The sequence below is a fragment of the Rattus norvegicus genome, chromosome 4 (assembly GCF_036323735.1).
Source record: "Rattus norvegicus strain BN/NHsdMcwi chromosome 4, GRCr8, whole genome shotgun sequence".
NCBI classification, from domain to species: Eukaryota; Metazoa; Chordata; class Mammalia; order Rodentia; family Muridae; genus Rattus; species Rattus norvegicus.
This window is the reverse complement of record NC_086022.1, coordinates 69,593,835-69,604,591: the sequence shown is the minus strand read 5'-3', so window position 1 is coordinate 69,604,591 and position 10,757 is coordinate 69,593,835.

Below are 10,757 nucleotides of genomic sequence, written 5' to 3'. Positions count from 1 at the left end.
GGGTGCATGATGTGAAACTCACAATGAACAAATAAAAATCCTCATGGTTCTTCCTTTTCAATGGTTGTGATGTTCGGTCTTGATTAGATGAAGAAGCGCCTAGACAATTACTGGCCCACATTCTGGGTGTGTGCATGAATGGTTTTCAAGAAGGACTGTGTTGTAGTAAATGTTTAATCTCAGTGTGGGGGTTTCTACCCCACCTTTGGTCATTCGGTTCCCAGATAAAAGACACACAACTTTTATATGTATAATAAGCCTTAATACACTAGAGCTGAGCAGATGGCTGTCTGCATCTTTACTCACCAATCAGATATAAGCTGGGGGTGGGGTGGGCAAGGTTACAAAGCATCACTTGTACACCCACAGAGTAGATTCTCTCCTCCTTGAGGGCACCAGGCCTTGGGGGCCAGTCTTTAGCATTACAATACACAGCAAAAAACCAAACCTCAACAGGACTGAGGAAGTGAAAACATCCACTGTGAACATTATGGGCTGCACCATCCCAGAGGCTATAGACGGGTTAATAGAATCAAAAGAGAATCAATAGGAGGAAGCCCATGAGTACAGAACCAGATCCTCAAGGCAGACCCAGCTTTTCTCCCTCCTGTGACCCTCTCCTTCTAGCCCTGCCCTTCTAGCCCATCCCCATCCCTGCCTCTGAGTTCCCAGTTAGAAACCAGTTCTACCCAGTTTCCCTAGTGGTCACACCTGGCAGGGACTCAGAAGCACTCCCTACCAGGCAACCCATAGTTACCAAATACTCCTAAGATCCAGAGAGGACAACAGAAACCAAGGAGTGGAAAATCCAACCAACAAAAACAAGACCAGAAATCGACACCTGGAATTAGCAATCACCCCAAGCCCAGACACATAGACGCCAGCACAAAACAATAAATAACACCCAGGACAGTATGTCTCCACTAGAGCCCAGCAACCCCACTACAGTAGGCCCTAAGAAATATAGCTGAGATAGCAAAGGAGCTAGTATGACTATTATCAAGAACTTTAAAGAGGATATGAATAAAACACAGTGGAAGGAAATAAAGAAGACTGTTGAAGAAAAACTGAAATGAAATAAAAATGAAGTAAAATTGGAAATAAAAAAAAATCAGAAACTCTGGGGCCACCCGCCCATCTCAAAATTTTTACCCCAGAATTGTTCCCGTCCAAAAGAAATGCAGGGACAAAAATGGAGCAGAGACTGAAGGAAAGGACATCCAGACACCTCCCCAACTTGGGATCTATTCCATGTGCAGGCACCAAACCTCGACACTATTGCTGATGCCAAGATGTGCTTGCAGACAGAAGCCTGGCATGGCTGTCCTCTGAGATGCTGTACCAGCACCTGACTAAGACAGATGCAGATACTCACAGCCAACCATTGGACTGAGCTCAGGGACCCCTATGGAAGAGCTAGGGAAAGGACTGAAAGAGCTGAAGGCGTTTGCAACCCCATAGGAAAAACAACAGTATCAACTAACCAGACCCCTCAGAGCTCCCAGGGACTAAACCACCAACCAAAGAGCATACATGGGCTGGTACATGGCGTGGACCCCGCTACATATGTAGCAGAGGACTGTTCTGTCTGGCCTCAGTGGGAAGGGATGTATTTGGTCCTGTGGAGGCTTGATGCCCCCAGAGAAGGGGGATGCTAGAAGGATGAGGTGGGAGTGCATGGGTAGGTAGAGGAGCACCCTCTTCCGAGGCGAAGAGGAGGGGCATGGGTGGGAAGCTCATGGAGGGGGGACTGAGACAGGGGAATAACATTTGAAATGTAAATAAAATAATTAGTAAAAATTAGGAACTCAAAGAGGAACTTGGGGGCAAGCCTCACCAACAGAATACAAGAAATGGAATGGAAGAATCTCAGGAATTGAAGACACAATTTTTTAAAAAATGAATCCCTTGGTCAAAGAAAATTTTAAAACTAAAAAATCCAGGTATAAAACATCCAGGAAATCTGTGACACTACAAAAAAAAAAAAAAAAAAAAAAGACCAAATCTAAAAATAATAGGAATAGATGAAAGAGAAGTGAAAGATCCCACGCAGAGAGACCCTTACTCAAGTCTTGGGAAATCACGGACCCCAGACACAGAGAGACCATTTTGGATGTAATAAGCAAAGGCGAGGTTTATTACGGAGACCTATTACAGAGATCTCCGGCCGACACTATCCCGCGCAGGAGACAGAGGTGTCGACCCGAGAGGCTGGGAGAAAGAGCATTTAAAGGCAGAGGCTGTGAGCCCAGGGGATGGGGGATGTCAAAGGGGAAGGCACCACAAGTTACAGGATTGTTTTATGGCTCCAGGAGATAAGGGGACACCAGAAGGTTTTATGGCCCCCTGGTTCCTGGAACAGAGCTACTAAATCAGGAGAAGGGTAGGGTCTTCAGGTCCTCATTATTTTTAAAAGTTTGTCAAAATTGATGAAGCATCTGTATTTGAAACACCTCTGGTTAGGCTTGGGCCGCTGGTTTCTTGGGGTGCTCTCTGTAGGACGCAATGGCTGGAAAGCACAAGTAGGGGCTTAAATAAACATCACAGGGGCAGAACAAAGAACAGTTACTCACACCGGGTGATAAGCAAAGTAGTTCTCTTGTATTTCTTTTCTTTATCTTTATGGCCTGCTACTCCTGAGTTTGTGGCTTTTGGGGCTTACTCTTTTAATTTTATATTTTTAAACCTTAAATTCGTATAATTTTCTTTTCAGAAGAAACCCAGGTCAAAGGCACAAAAAATATTTTCAACAAAATCATTAGAAGTATATTTCCCAAATCTAAAGAAAGGGGACCTATAAAAATACAAGAAGTATACAGAACACCAAATAGACTGGACCAAAAGAATTCCCCATGAAACATAATAATCAAAACACTAAACATATAAAACAAACAATATTAAAAGCTGCAAGGGAGGGGTTGGGGATTTAGCTCAGTGGTAGAGCGCTTGCCTAGCAAGCGCAAGGTCCTGGGTTCGGTCCCCAGCTCCGAAAAAAAGAAAAGAAAAAAAATTAAAAAGCTGCAAGGGAAAGTGACAAAGTATCATATAATAATAGTATATTAAATATTAGAATAACAACTTACTTCTCGATAGAGATTCTAAAAGCCAAAGGGCCTAGATAGATGTTCTACAACCTCTAAGAGACCATGGATGTCACCTCAGACTACTATACCCAGCAAAACTTTCAATCAAAATAGATGGATTAAGAGATTATATTCCACAATAAAACCAAATTTAAGCAGTGTCTATCTATGAATCCAGCTCTATAGAAGGCAATAGAAGGGAAATTTGAACCTAAAGAGGCTAACCACACACCCAAGAAAACACAAGGAATAAATAATACCAGACCAGACCGAGGGGGGTCAGGGCTCACAACCACAAAAACAAAATAACAGGAATTAACAAACACCTCTCATTGGTAAGTCTCAACATCAATGGTCTCAATTTCAAAAAGAAAAAAAAAAATGACCAATAGGCCAATAGATTGATACAAAAAACAGCATCTGTTTTTCTGTTGCATCCAAAAATATCAAGGATGAGCATCATCTCAGGGTGAGAGAATGGAAAAGGGTTTTGAAGTGAGTAGAACCAGGACCAATAGAACCAAGACAGTGTAATCATCTTAATATCCAACACGGAGGAAATCCAAAGAATCAAAGGGACATACTTTAATTTGATTTGATTAGTTTTAATCAAAACCAATCAGAAGAGATAGAGAAGGACATTGCATACTCATCGAAGGAAAAATCCACCAAGAGGATATTGCAATGCCAAACATCTGGTTACTAAACATAAGGGCACCAAGGTTTATAAAAGAAACACTATATAGCCAAAAATCATATACTGACCTTCACACAGTGCTAGTGAGAGACTTCAATACCCACCAATAGACAGGTCATTCAGACAAAAACTAAACATAGAGATACAGGAGATAAATAACATCATAAGCCAAATGAACCTAACATATTTACAGAACATTTCACCCAAACACAAAAGCATATACCTTCTTCTTAACACCTCATGGAACTTTCTCCAAAATTGACCACATACTTAGACACAACAAAAGTGTAAACAGACTCGAGAAAATTGAGATAATATTCTATCTGTCCACTGTGGATTAAAGCTAGATATCAACAGAAACAACAGAAAGTTCACAACTCATGGAAACTAAAAAACACATTACTAAATAAAAAATTGGATCAAAAAAGATATTAAAATTTTTTGGAATTAAATGAAAATGACAACAAAAGATATCCAAACTTATGGAACACAATTAAGTCCATTGAAAAATTGGAGAGATTTCATATTAGTAACTTCATGGCACACCTAAAAACTCTAGAACAAAAAAGGAGAAAGAAGGTCCAAAAGAAGTTGATGGCAAGAAATAATCAAACTAAGAGTGAAATCAATAAAATAGGAAGAAAAAAAACCAAAGAGTTGGTTATTTGAGAAAATCAGTAAGATTGACAAACCCCTAGCGAAATTAACTAAAAAGTAGACAGAGAAGTTCCAAATTAAAAAAATTAGAGATGAAGATGGGGGCATCACTACAGACACCTAGGGAAACCAAAGAATCAAAGGGACATACTTTAAAAAGTTACATACCACCAAATTGAAAACTCTAGTAGAAATGCATAATTTTCTTGATATATACCACCTACTAAAGTTAAATCAAGATCAAATAACCTATATCCCTTAGTGAAATAGCAGCAGTAACTAAAAGTCTCCCAAGCATAAAAAACCCAGGGCCAGATGGTTTTAGAGCAGAATTTTACCAGATCTTCAAAGAAGAATTAATGCCAATACTTCTCAAATTATTCTACAAAATAGAAACAAAAAGAAGATTGTCAGATTCTTTTTACAGTGCCACAGTTACCATGATACCTAAACCACATAAAGAACTAACAAAGAAGACAATTACAAACCAATTTCCCCTATAAACGTAGATACAAAAATTCTCAATTAAAAAACTTACAAACCAAAACCAAGAACACATCAAAAAGATCACCCACCATAATCAGTTAGAAATGTTAGGCTGTCAACATATAAAAGAGACACGTGCTCCACTATGTTCATCGCAGCCTTATTTATAATAGCCAGAAGCTGGAAAGAACCCAGATGCCCTTCAACAGAGGAATGGATACAGAAAATGTGGTACATCTACACAATGGAATATTACTCAGCTATCAAAAACAACGAGTTTATGAAATTCGTAGGCAAATGGTTGGAACTGGAAAATATCATCCTGAGTGAGCTAACCCAATCACAGAAAAACATACATGGTATGCACTCATTGATAAGTGGCTATTAGCCCAAATGCTTGAATTACCCTAGATCCCTAGAACAAACGAAACTCAAGACGGATGATCAAAATGTGAATGCTTCACTCCTTCTTTAAATGAGGAAATGAATACCCTTGGCAGGGAAGGGAGAGGCAAAGATTAAAACAGAGACTGAAGGAACACCCATTCAGAGCCTGCCCCACATGTGGCCCATACATATACAGCCACCCAATTAGACAAGATGGATGAAGCAAAGAAGTGCAGACCGACAGGAGCGGATGTAGATCGCTCCTGAGAGACACAGCCAGAATACAGCAAATACAGAGGCGAATGCCAGCAGCAAACCACTGAACTAAGAATAGGTCCCCTATTGAAGGAATCAGAGAAAGAACTGGAAGAGCTTGAAGGGGCTCGAGACCCCAAAAGTACAACAATGCCAAGCAACCAGAGCTTCCAGGGACTAAGCCACTACCTAAAGACTATACATGGACTGACCCTGGACTCTGACCCCATAGGTAGCAATGAATATCCTAGTAAGAGCACCAGTGGAAGGGGAAGCCCTGGGTCCTGCTAAGACTGAACCCCCAGTGAACTAGTCTATGGGGGGAGGGCAGCAATGGGGGGGAGGGTTGGGAGGGGAACACCCATAAGGAAGGGGAGGGGGGGAGGGGGATGTTTGCCCGGAAACCGGGAAAGGGAATAACACTCGAAATGTATATAAGAAATACTCAAGTTAATAAAAAAAAAAAAAAAAAAGAAATGTTAGGCTGATTCAACACACATAAACTGATAAATGTAATTCACCATATAAATAAACTGAAAGACAAAAATTACATGATGAGCCAAGAGATGGTGGTGCAAGCCTTTAATCCTGCACTGAGGCAGGTGGATCTCTGTAAGTTAGAAGCCATTCTGATCTACAGAGCAAGTTCCAGGATAGCCAAGCTACACAGGGAAACCCTGTCTTTAAAAAAAAAAAAAAAAAAAAAAAAAAAAAACACTACATGATCATCTCATTAGATGCAGAAAAAGGCCTCTGACAAATTCCAGTACTCTTTCATGATTAAAAATCCAGGAGGGACTAGAGATGCAAGGAACATACCTCAACATAATAAAGGCAGTTTACCGCACACACATAGCCAACAGCAACTTAAATCAAGAGAAACTCAGAGCAATTCCACTAAAATGAAGAACATAACAAGATATCCACTCTACCTATCCAATGCAATACATGAAATTCTAGCTAGAAAAATAAGACAACTGAGGGGAGATCAAGGGGATGCAAATAGGAAAGGAAAAAGCCAAAATATTGTTAGTTGCAGATATGATCATATAAAAACTCCACTGGAAAAAGTCCTACAGCTGACAAACACTTTCAGCAATGTAGCAGGATAAAAAAAAGTTAATACTGAAAAATGAGTAGGCCTCCCCATATATAAATGGCAAATAAACTGAGAAAAAAGGCAAGGAAGCTACACCTTTCATAATAGCCTCAAAAAAAAAAAAAAAACAAAAAAACAAAAAACAAAAAACAACAACAACAAAAAAAAAACAAACAAAATATCTTACAATAACTCTAACCAAGAAAGTGAAAAGCATATGATTAAAAAAATGAAAATAGTTGGGGATTTAGCTCAGTGGTAGAGTGCTTGCCTAGGAAGTGCAAGGCCCTGGGTTCAGTCCCCAGCTCCGGAAAAAAAAAAAAAAAGAACCAAAAAAATGAAAATAGGGGTTGGGGATTTAGCCCAGTGGTAGAGCGCTTGCCCAGGAAACGCAAGGCCCTGGGTTCGGTCCCCAGCTCCGAAAAAAAGAACCAAAAAAAAAAAAAAAAAAAAAAACCAAAAATGAAAATAAAAGAAGACCAAAAGATCTCCCACACTAGTGGATCAGTAAGATTAATATAGTGAAAATGTCCATCCTGCCAAAAACCGATCTACAGAGTCAATGCAATCCAACTCAATTCTTTACAGAACGTGAAAGGACAGTTTCAGCTTCATATTGATATACCACTGAATGAGAGTAAATTCTTCGGTCAAATTATGCAGGCTTTATTTTTGTTTGGCAGGGTTGTCTCCCTAAAGTGGGCTTCAAGAAAGTAGCACTAAACATAGGAGAAGATGGAGTTTATATTAGCACCAAAACGGAAAGGCTATGGCGTTTTCAAGGGATTTGGGTTATGTAGGAACTTGTCAGAACATTTCAAAGTTACCTGGCAGAACGTCTTATATCAGGGTGAAGGTCAGGGTACAAGGTGTGAAAGATGACAAATAGACCCTATCTCAAAACAAAAAACAACAAAACAAAACAAAAACACCTCTCTGGAATACCCAGCTTACACGGGGCTGCCTAGGAGTTTTCTGCTTTTAACCACTCAGTAATGCCAAGACCACCGCAGTGGTGATCTACAGATACTCAGCCACTACTGAAGGAAGCTAGTAGCAGACCTTGACATTGATATTATGACTCTGCTTCTGCAGCCATGAGGAATACAAGAGTTAAGGGTCGGGGTTGGGGATTTAGCTCAGTGGTAGAGCGCTTGCCCAGCAAGCGCAAGGCCCTGAGTTCGGTCCCCAGCTATGAAAAAAAAAGAAAAAAGAAAAGAAAAAAAAAGAGTTAAGGGTCTTGGAGGCCTCTGTTCAGACTTCAGAGGAAGGCCTCCTGGAGCAAGCAGTGAGAGTCGGGACCTGCGAAGGTAGCACTTGAAAGGGTAGTAAATAAAACTGTGAGAGTGGGGGGTTGGGGATTTAGCTCAGTGGTAGAGCGCTTGCCTAGCAAGCGCAAGGCCCTGGGTTCGGTCCCCAGCTCCGAAAAAAAAAAAAAAAAAAGAAAAAAAAAAAAAAAAAAAAAAAAAGACTGAACGATGACAATACTTATGGGGCTGGAGAGATGGCTCAGCGGTTAAGAGCACCCGACTGCTCTTCCAGAGGTCCTGAGTTCAATTCCCAGCAACCACATGGTGGCTCACAACCATCTGTAAAGAGATCCGATGCCCTCTTCTGGTGTATCTGAAGACAGCTACAGTGTACTTATATATAATAAATGAATAAATCTTTAAAAAAAAAAAAAAAAAAAAAAAAACTGTGAGAGTGAACCTGAAAATGCACTGAAGACCCCAGAAGATGTTAGAGATGCCAAAAACATGGAGCATCAGCCAAAGAAATAAGCAGACAACAAGTAGAGGTAGCGGAAGAGGAAGGTCACGTTATCTGCAAACGGTAAAGCTGTGGAGACAAGGACTGTGCTCTCACGTTGGGCTTCTGTGTACTCCAGATGCGATACAAGAAGCTACAAAATTTAACATTCCTTTATGGAATTTGGCCTTTCCATGGTCCTATCCCTCCCATGGTCCCATTTGGAATGACAGTATCTTTGCTCTGAGCCACTATATATCTGAAGTATGTGAATCTCTTGATTTTACATGGGATCTCGGCTAAAGATTTGTCTTCCGGGTCGGGCCTTTAAATGCGTGCTTTTTAGTAATTTTGAACTGTTAAGACTAAGAACTTTTGGAGGCAGACTGAAGTCGTTTTAAGTTATGAACTGGCTAAGAGTTAGGGGGCTTGAGGAGGGTGGTGGGATGTTAGGGTTTAAGGGGCCATGCTTGCATGTCAAGGTGTGATGATTAACTTCACTAACTTGATTGGACGGAGACGCACCTGGGATTTGTAAAGCTTACCTCTGGGAGTATCTGTAAGGGCATTTCCAGAGAAAATTAACTAATAGGGAGAAGGCTCACCCTGAATGAGAAGGCAACATCCTATATGATGGTGGCATGAAAGAAATGAAGACAGTAAGGAGAGATCTCACTGACACTCACTCTCGCTCTCGCACTCACTCTCGCTCCTTCTAAGATACTGTTTTGGAAAGCTCACAGCTCTCCCTGCTTCACGCCAGGATGGACTGTAATTTCTTAAGCTAGAGCTAAAATGTGTCCTGCCTTCCTTGAGCTGCGAACGTGCGGTATCTTTCCACCACCACAAAGGTCTAACATTTATTTGCTAGGTTGCAAAGCCCAGCCACAGATATACTAGATATAACATTCGATGAGGTTTCTATCTGATGGTAGGTACCTCGTTCCAAATTTTCTTCAGAAATATTTTACAAATAATTTTCTATACACGTTTGTTATTATAAACATCATTTTACCATATCTTTACATACATCTGATGCTTCTGTGAATAAATCTTGTTTATGTAACTAAAAGTTAAAAATGGTTTACAAAACATTAAAAACTATGCTAATATAAGCCAGGCATGGTTTATATGCCTTCTATTCCCACAGAATATGTGAGAGTTCTTGCTTTACCAAACTGTCACCTATCCTCAGTGTATCAGTTGCTTTTTCTGTTGCTATAAGAAAACACCATGGCCAAAGTGACTTATGTAAAGATTTTTATTTTGGCTTATTATTCCAGAAGAGTTAGAGTCTATCATGGCAGCAGACAGGTGTAAAAGTAAATAAATAAATTTGGTTTTTCTCTTGCCTGCCCCTGCTCGCAGAATGCCGACTCTGGGACTAATTATTTGGCCACAAGCTTTGACTTGCTCCCTGACTGGCTCATAACTTATTTACCCATTCCATCTGCTCTGTGTCTTCCACGTTTAGTTACCTGTCCTTCAGTCCTGGCCTGCTTCTCCCTTCACATCTTCCTCATGTCTCCCAAGTGGCTCTCTTGAATCTCCCTTTAGTCTCTCACTATTTCCCAGAATCCTTTCTCTTCCTGTCAGTGTCCCACCTCCTAGTTCCTGCCTCAGCTCATTGGCCATAGGCTTTTTTATTGACAGGAGATGCTTATAAAAGATTCTCTCTACAGACAAGCAGCCACTAGAGCAGGAAGCTGGTAGATCCCCTCAACTGCATGCACAATGCAGATAGAGTGAACTAGAACTAGGGGGGAGTATTTTAAACCCTCAAAGCCCACACCCCAGTGACACACTTCCTCCAACAAAGCTAGACCTCCCCATAACTCCTCCAAGCAATACCCCCAACTAGGGACAGAGAGTACAAACACTCAGGTTTAGAGGACAGTTCTCATTCAAACCACCACACTCAGTGAAATATCTTCTTAATCTTCCTCTTCCTTTTTTCCCTCTTCCTCCTCCTCCTCTGCTTTCCATTTCTCTTCCTGGCGCTCTTCTTTCTGGTGCTGAGAATGAGAACGCAAACCTTGCAAGTGCTGAGCAAACACTTTACTAAAGGGCTACATCCTCACTTTCTTTTAATCTTTCTTCTCTCACTGCTGGGAGAAAAGTCCATTAAGCGTTATACATACCACAAATAACCTCAGACATGCCTATCATTTCCACAGAAAGCACATAAAACATCCATCTTTAAATGCCTTTGGAAACATGTATACGTTGTAGAGACTGTATGTCTTTGCTGAAAAAGAAACAATAGAATTTTCTTTAATTTAAGCAGAAGAGGGATTTATTAAATATCAATAGCTTACAGAATCATTTGAAGAGCTAGAGAAAG